The 7500-nt window shown below is 44.0% G+C and overlaps 1 pseudogene; it reads left to right on the top strand.

Moving 5' to 3' along the window:
* The first annotated feature begins 48 nt into the window (after window positions 1-48).
* The window catches only part of LOC128923936 (large subunit ribosomal RNA), a 10278-nt pseudogene continuing 2826 nt past the window's right edge, over window positions 49-7500 (top strand).

The raw sequence follows: 7500 nt of genomic DNA, 5'->3' as shown, positions 1-7500 counted from the left end.
TTAAAATAGCAAAAAGCTAAAATATAAAATAAATATAAATATTTTTATAAACCTCAACTCATATGGGACTACCCCCTGAATTTAAGCATATTAATGAGGGGAGGAAAAGAAACTAACAAGGATTTTCTTAGTAGCGGCGAGCGAAAAGAAAATAGTTCAGCACTAAGTCACTTTGTCTATATGGCAAATGTGAGATGCAGTGTATGGAATATCTTAATATCTAGTATGAGAAATTAACGATTTAAGTCCTTCTTAAATGAGGCCATTTACCCATAGAGGGTGCCAGGCCCGTATAACGTTAATGATTACTAGAAAGATATTTCCAAAGAGTCGTGTTGCTTGATAGTGCAGCACTAAGTGGGTGGTAAACTCCATCTAAAACTAAATATAACCATGAGACCGATAGTAAACAAGTACCGTGAGGGAAAGTTGAAAAGAACTCTGAATAGAGAGTTAAATAGTACGTGAAACTGCTTAGAGGTTAAGCCCGATGAACCTGAATATCCATTATGAAAAATTCATCATTATAACTGTGATATTTATAATATTATAGTAATAGTGTGCATTTTTTTCATATAAGGACATTGTAATCTATTAACATAATAAAATATTTATCAAAAGATCATTGGTGTTAAGTTTATTCAAATTAATTTGCTTTTAGCTTATTAACATAGAATAAATACTGATGATTTGATAAAGTGTTGATAGATTTTACATATATAATGCTTAAATTCTTTTGAATTTTACAATAATATTATTATCATTGATTTTAATATTAATTGTATGCATTTATATGATTAACAATGCGAAAGATTCAGGATACCTTCGGGACCCGTCTTGAAACACGGACCAAGGAGTCTAACATATGTGCAAGTCATTGGGTTATATTAAACCTAATGGCGAAATTAACTTAACTTTTATATAATGGGATTAATTTTTAGTGAAATATTTTACTATTAATTCAATCCCGGGGCGTTCCATATAGTTATGTATAATGATAATTTATTATTATTTATACCTCTAACTGGAGCGTACCTTGAGCATATATGCTGTGACCCGAAAGATGGTGAACTATACTTGATCAGGTTGAAGTCAGGGGAAACCCTGATGGAAGACCGAAACAGTTCTGACGTGCAAATCGATTGTCAGAATTGAGTATAGGGGCGAAAGACCAATCGAACCATCTAGTAGCTGGTTCCCTCCGAAGTTTCCCTCAGGATAGCTGGTGCATTTAAATATTATGTAAAATAATCTTATCTGGTAAAGCGAATGATTAGAGGCCTTAGGGTCGAAACGACCTTAACCTATTCTCAAACTTTAAATGGGTAAGAACCTCACCTTTCTTGATATGAAGGTTGAGGTTATGATATAATGTGCCCAGTGGGCCACTTTTGGTAAGCAGAACTGGCGCTGTGGGATGAACCAAACGTAATGTTACGGTGCCCAAATTAACAACTCATGCAGATACCATGAAAGGCGTTGGTTGCTTAAAACAGCAGGACGGTGGACATGGAAGTCGTAATCCGCTAAGGAGTGTGTAACAACTCACCTGCCGAAGCAACTAGCCCTTAAAATGGATGGCGCTTAAGTTGTATACCTATACATTACCGCTAAAGTACATGATTTATAATACAATTTCGGTTGGATTATAAATTTTGAAACTTTAGTGAGTAGGAGGGTACAATGGTGTGCTTAGAAGTGTTTGGCGTAAGCCTGCATGGAGCCGCCATTGGTACAGATCTTGGTGGTAGTAGCAAATAATCGAATGAGACCTTGGAGGACTGAAGTGGAGAAGGGTTTCGTGTGAACAGTGGTTGATCACGAGTTAGTCGGTCCTAAGTTCAAGGCGAAAGCCGAAAATTTTCAAGTTTTAATGAATTGTTGAGAATATATAATTATTATGTTTTCTTCATAGTAATTAAACACTTGAATAATTTTGAACGAAAGGGAATACGGTTCCAATTCCGTAACCTGTTGAGTATCCGTTTGTTATTAAAAATGGGCCTTGTGCTCATCCTGGCAACAGGAACGACCATAAAGAAGCCGTCGAGAGGTATCGGAAGAGTTTTCTTTTCTGTTTTATAGTCGTACTACCATGGAAGTCTTTCGAAGAGAGATATGGTAGATGGACTAGAAGAGCATGACATTTACTGTTGTGTCGATATTTTCTCCTCGGACCTTGAAAATTTATGGTGGGGTTACGCAAACTTCTCAACAGGCCGTACCAATATCCGCAGCTGGTCTCCAAGGTGAAGAGTCTCTAGTCGATAGAATAATGTAGGTAAGGGAAGTCGGCAAATTAGATCCGTAACTTCGGGATAAGGATTGGCTCTGAAGATTGAGATAGTCGGGCTTGATTGGGAAGCAATACCATGGTTTATGTACTCGTTCTGGGTAAATAGAGAATTTCGGTTCTTGTTCCCCGGATAGTAGTTACGTAGCCAATTGTGGAACTTTCTTGCTAAAATTTTATAAGAATTATATCGCAAGATATATATTCTTATTTAATTATAACGATTATCAATTAACAATCAATTCAGAACTGGCACGGACTTGGGGAATCCGACTGTCTAATTAAAACAAAGCATTGTGATGGCCCTAACGGGTGTTGACACAATGTGATTTCTGCCCAGTGCTCTGAATGTCAAAGTGAAGAAATTCAAGTAAGCGCGGGTAAACGGCGGGAGTAACTATGACTCTCTTAAGGTAGCCAAATGCCTCGTCATCTAATTAGTGACGCGCATGAATGGATTAACGAGATTCCTACTGTCCCTATCTACTCATTCGATTGTAGAATTTCAGGATTGTAGAATTTCAGATAGTTCAGACGTGTTTTCGTTTCTGTGCGTTTTCTGTGTCGTGAATTTTGTGTGAATTGGTATTTTTTTGTGTGGGAGCCCTCAGCATTGGATGTAAGTACATTCATTTTGAGTATTTGTGTATTAGTTTGTGATTTGTGGTAGTTTTTTAGCGCATTTGCATACATATTTACGCATTAGTATATTAATATATACGTGTGTGTATATATGTGTGTTTTTCATAAAAAATTTTCATTTTCAATATATGTTCGATTGTATGTGTAGATAAAGTTTGTCAGTACGTGTATACTTTTTCTGTAGTTGGCTTTGTGTATTTTTACATTACTGCAAGTGTTTGAATATATATACAATTGTATGTATATTTTCTCATTTGTTAGTTTGTGTGTGCATATCATAGCTGGCTTTTGAAAATTTTTACATTGCGGCAGGTGTTTATTTATATACGTGTAGTTGAGTGTATTTTTGGAAATTTGAATTTGTTTTTGTGAAAAGAAAATTTGTTTGAGCAAGTGTTTTTTGTGTGACGTAATTGTTTTTCGTTTGTTGTTTTTTGAGCACAGGTGTTTTCGTGCACAGGTGTTTTTGAGCACAGGTGTTTTCGTGCACAGGTGTTTTTGAGCACAGGTGTTTTCGAGCACAGGTGTTTTTGAGCACAGTAGTTTTGTGTGTGTAGGCGCGTGTTAGGTAGTACCTTTTGGGGTTTACGTGGTTTACCCACATTGTTAGCGTGGGTGCTGACTCTCATAGAGTCTCAGTGTTTTCTGTGTTTGTTGTTTTTTCTGCTTTTTGGTTTTTCTGCCAGTGAGTGTTGTGTCGAGTGTCTGGTACTGAGTTGCCACTTGTTTCCGGGGGGATTGGGCAGGTTTTGCTCAAAGGGTGCCGGTGTCTGTCCGAGTGTTGAAGGTGCTGATTTTTGTTTAGACTGCGTTCGTAGCTGTTAACCTTTGACCTACAGTGCGATTTGGTTCAGCTCCACATCGGTTGGCTTGGAGCCGTTACGGGGACTTTGTTCTGTCCGGCGGTTTATTGGGTGACCAGTTCCAGACCGTTGGCTGGAGTTGTGGGTTGTGCCCTTGCGATTTCGCAATAATCGACTGCTTAGGTGGTAGCAGCTACTGGACGATTCTATTCTTATAGTTAGTTCCTTCAGTGCGTTCAGTCACACGTGTCTTGAGAGCAGCTGTTCCAAGTCTTGTCTGGTCGAGTGGCTTCTGTGCCAGTGTTTTGCCGGCGGATCAGCCTGCCTGGTGAAAGGCCGGAAGTAGAAATGCTTCCCTCACGGAGGAGAAGGGCTAAGCACCCTGCTGGGAATGAGGGGAAAGAGCTAGCGTTAGCAGTGGAGACCTCGTCGGCTGATGAAGGTACTGGACCTTCGGTTGGGTCCCCACCGCGTAGGAAGGTTAGGATAGGATCGCCATCGTTGGTGATGTTAGGGGATGGGAGTAGTTGTGCTGATATGGGTGACACCGCTGAAGAAGTGGTTGTCCACCCTATTGTTAGCAAGCGTGGAGGTGTAGTAAGGATTAAGGGGAAGAAGCGCATTAAGGGTACTTCTGCAAAAGAGTGTCCTGTTAGCGCTGTTAAGGAGGGTGGAGAAAATGGTGGTGTGGTTGGGGGAGGCGCTATTAGCCATGTTGCTGCCATGAAGGCAGTGACGGCGGAATTAAACGCATTGGTGTTTGGGGTTGAAGACTTTGAGGTCACTACTGCGAAGGGGCTGATGGAGCTTGCCTCGAAGTACGAGGCGCTTCTGATGACGGTAGTAACCGAGAATGCCCATCTTCGCGGTCAGGTTGACGCTCTCAGGGGGGGTTGTGGGGGATCTATTCCCCAATCGAAGAGGTCGGTTGTGGGTTTGGCTCCAGCTGAGTCGGTGCGTGCGCCTCCAGCGCCAGTGTTGGAGGCGATTGCTCCGGCATTGCCGAAGCCGGTTGAGACTTGGTCGGTGGTGGTGAGAAGCAAGGCCCCTACCACCTCCTCTAAGGAGGTGATTAAGAAGGTCGTGAAGGAGGTGGGACCTTCCCTCGGAGTGCGTGTACACGAGGTGAAGCCGATTAAGGGTGGTGGGGTGGTTATTCGCACCCCCTCTGTTTTAGAGAGGGAAAAGGTGGCGAATAATGCCAAGTTCGGGGAGGTGGGGTTGGATGTGAGTGTGAACCGGAAGTTGGGTCCGCGGGTTGTGGTTCAGGGGGTTCACACCGAAATCTCCCATGATGACTTCATGGAGGAGCTCTTTCGGTTGAACCTTCAGGACATCAGCCCTGAGGCACGACAGTCAGATGTGCGGATGGTCAGTCGGCCCTGGAAGGTGGCTGCTGATGGTAGCACCAACGTTGTCCTTGAGGGGTCGGACAAATTAATGTCCGCCCTTTTGGAGGCGGGAAGGTGCTACATAAAGTGGTTCTCCTTCAGGGTTCGACCGGATAGCCCAGTTGCTGGCTGCTTCCGGTGTATGGGTTTTGACCATAGAGTGGCTGAGTGTAGGGCCAAATCAGATGTTTGTAGGCGGTGCGGTCAAGAAGGACATAGAGCTGCCGGTTGTGGTAATGCCCCTCATTGTCGCAACTGTGCATTTAAGGGTAGGCCAGCTGGGCATCTTATGATGTCAGCTGTTTGCCCGATTTACTGTGGCGTTGTTGAGCGTGCCCTCTCCAGACACTGATGGGGGGGGTTTTTCAGCTTAATTGTCAGGGGTCGTATGCCGTTATGTGTGAGTTGGGGGGTTGTATGATTGAGGGGGGGTGTGGCATTGCCTTACTTCAGGAGCCTTACGCCACCAATGGTGTGGTTCGGGGTCTTCCTGGAGGTTTTAGGGTCTTTACGGACCTTGGGGTTAATGCTGCAATAGTTGTGAATGATTCCGGCTACGATTGTGTAGTCTTGGATTCGTCACAACAGGGGGTGTGTGTGTCTATAGAGGGGGAGTTCGGTAGAATGATTGTCGCTAGTTTGTATTGCAAATTTAGCGAGCCCCTAGAGCCCTACCTGGGCTATATGGATAAGTTACTACTTCTGGCGAGTGGTAGCCCATTAGTCCTAGGGTTGGATGCGAATGCCTCGTCCTCGATGTGGTTTAGTAAGGTATCTAGACATTCGTCTGGATATCAAAGCCACGTTCGAGGCGAGGTAATGAATGAATGGGTGTTGGCTAAGGGCCTTCACATTCTGAATGAGCCGAGTGAGTGGTATACGTTTGATGGGCCTAGGGGTGTGAGTGATATTGACGTGACGCTTATGAATGAGGCAGCAAGTAGAGTGTTTGATTTTAAGTGGGAGGTTAGAGGAGGGTGGGGTCTGAGTGATCATAATTTGATCCAAATTGTGGTTGCTCCTCGTTCCCCTCCTTTGGTGTGTGTGAGTCCATTGCGGCGATGGCGTACCTCTGGTATTGACTGGAACCGATATGGACAGAGTGTAAGGGAAGCGGTGTTAGAAATACCGCTTAGAGTGTTTGATGATCTGGAAGTGGATGAGCAAATTGCTCGGCTGTGTGAGTTGGTGTGGGGTGTGAATGACAGATTGTTCAGGAAGTGTGGAAGTTTTAGGGTTAGAAAAATTAAGTGGTGGACGCATGAGTTAACCTTGAAGAGGAGGACTGTCCGGCGGTTGAGACGAAAGTTTCAACGTGCTCGGCGGTTCAATTCTGACAGGCTGTCCCAGTTTAGGTATGATTTTAGTTGTGCGATGAATGAATATAAAGATATGATTGTGAAAATTAAAGAAGAAGAGTGGAGGAGTTTTGTGAATGACAATAGGGATGACCCCTGGGGTCAGGTCTATAAGATCTGCAGGGGTCGTAAGAGGGAGGATATCACTTCTCTTCGTGTTGGTGACACTGTGTTATCAACGTGGAGAGAGTGTGCTGGGGTTCTGTTAGGAGCGTTCTTTCCCAGGGCTGAGGTTCAGGCACCCCATGCACATGAGGTACCTGTTCCTCCATTAGATGATGGGGAGCTGGGATATGCCTTTGGCCTGGTCAGGTCTAAACGGTCTCCAGGTTTTGATGGTCTGAACGGAGAGATGTGCAAATGCTTGTGGAAGTTCATTCCGGAATACTTGGAGGTCATTTATGATAAGTGCATTTGTGAGGGATATTTTCCACGTGAGTGGAAAAGTGCCAGGGTTGTTCCTCTCCTGAAGTCTCCTGATAAGATCAGGAGTGATCCTCGTTCTTATCGGGGCATCAGTCTCCTTCCAGTGCTTGGAAAAGTGCTGGAAAGAGTTATGGTGGAACGGCTTCAGGAGCTAACGCGGGATTTGAGGTCGAATAGGCAGTATGGGTTCAGGAAAGGACGCAGTGTAGAAGATGCCTGGATGTATGTTCAGAATGCTGTGAGGGAGAATACCAACAAATATGTCCTTGGCATATTTGTTGACTTCAAGGGGGCGTTTGATTACCTAATCTGGGATCGTGTGATTCAACGGCTAGAGGAACTTAACTGTTCGGAAATTAGTCTCTGGCGGAGCTTCTTTTCGGACAGGAAAGCCTCTATCGTTGGTATGAATGGGAGTGTGGAGATTGGAGTGGTTCGTGGCTGCCCGCAGGGATCCATCTGTGGTCCATATATTTGGAACCTCATGATGGACTCACTGCTTGGGCAACTCGAACCACTCTGCAGGTGTTGTGCGTATGCGGATGACCTGCTTCTTTTAGTTGAAGGCTGTTCGAGGTCTGAGATTG

Source organism: Zeugodacus cucurbitae, unplaced genomic scaffold (genome assembly GCF_028554725.1).
Source record: "Zeugodacus cucurbitae isolate PBARC_wt_2022May unplaced genomic scaffold, idZeuCucr1.2 ctg00000104.1, whole genome shotgun sequence".
Taxonomy (NCBI): domain Eukaryota; kingdom Metazoa; phylum Arthropoda; class Insecta; order Diptera; family Tephritidae; genus Zeugodacus; species Zeugodacus cucurbitae.
The sequence above is the reverse complement of the archived record's forward strand: the minus strand, read 5'-3'. Positions and strand labels throughout refer to the sequence as shown.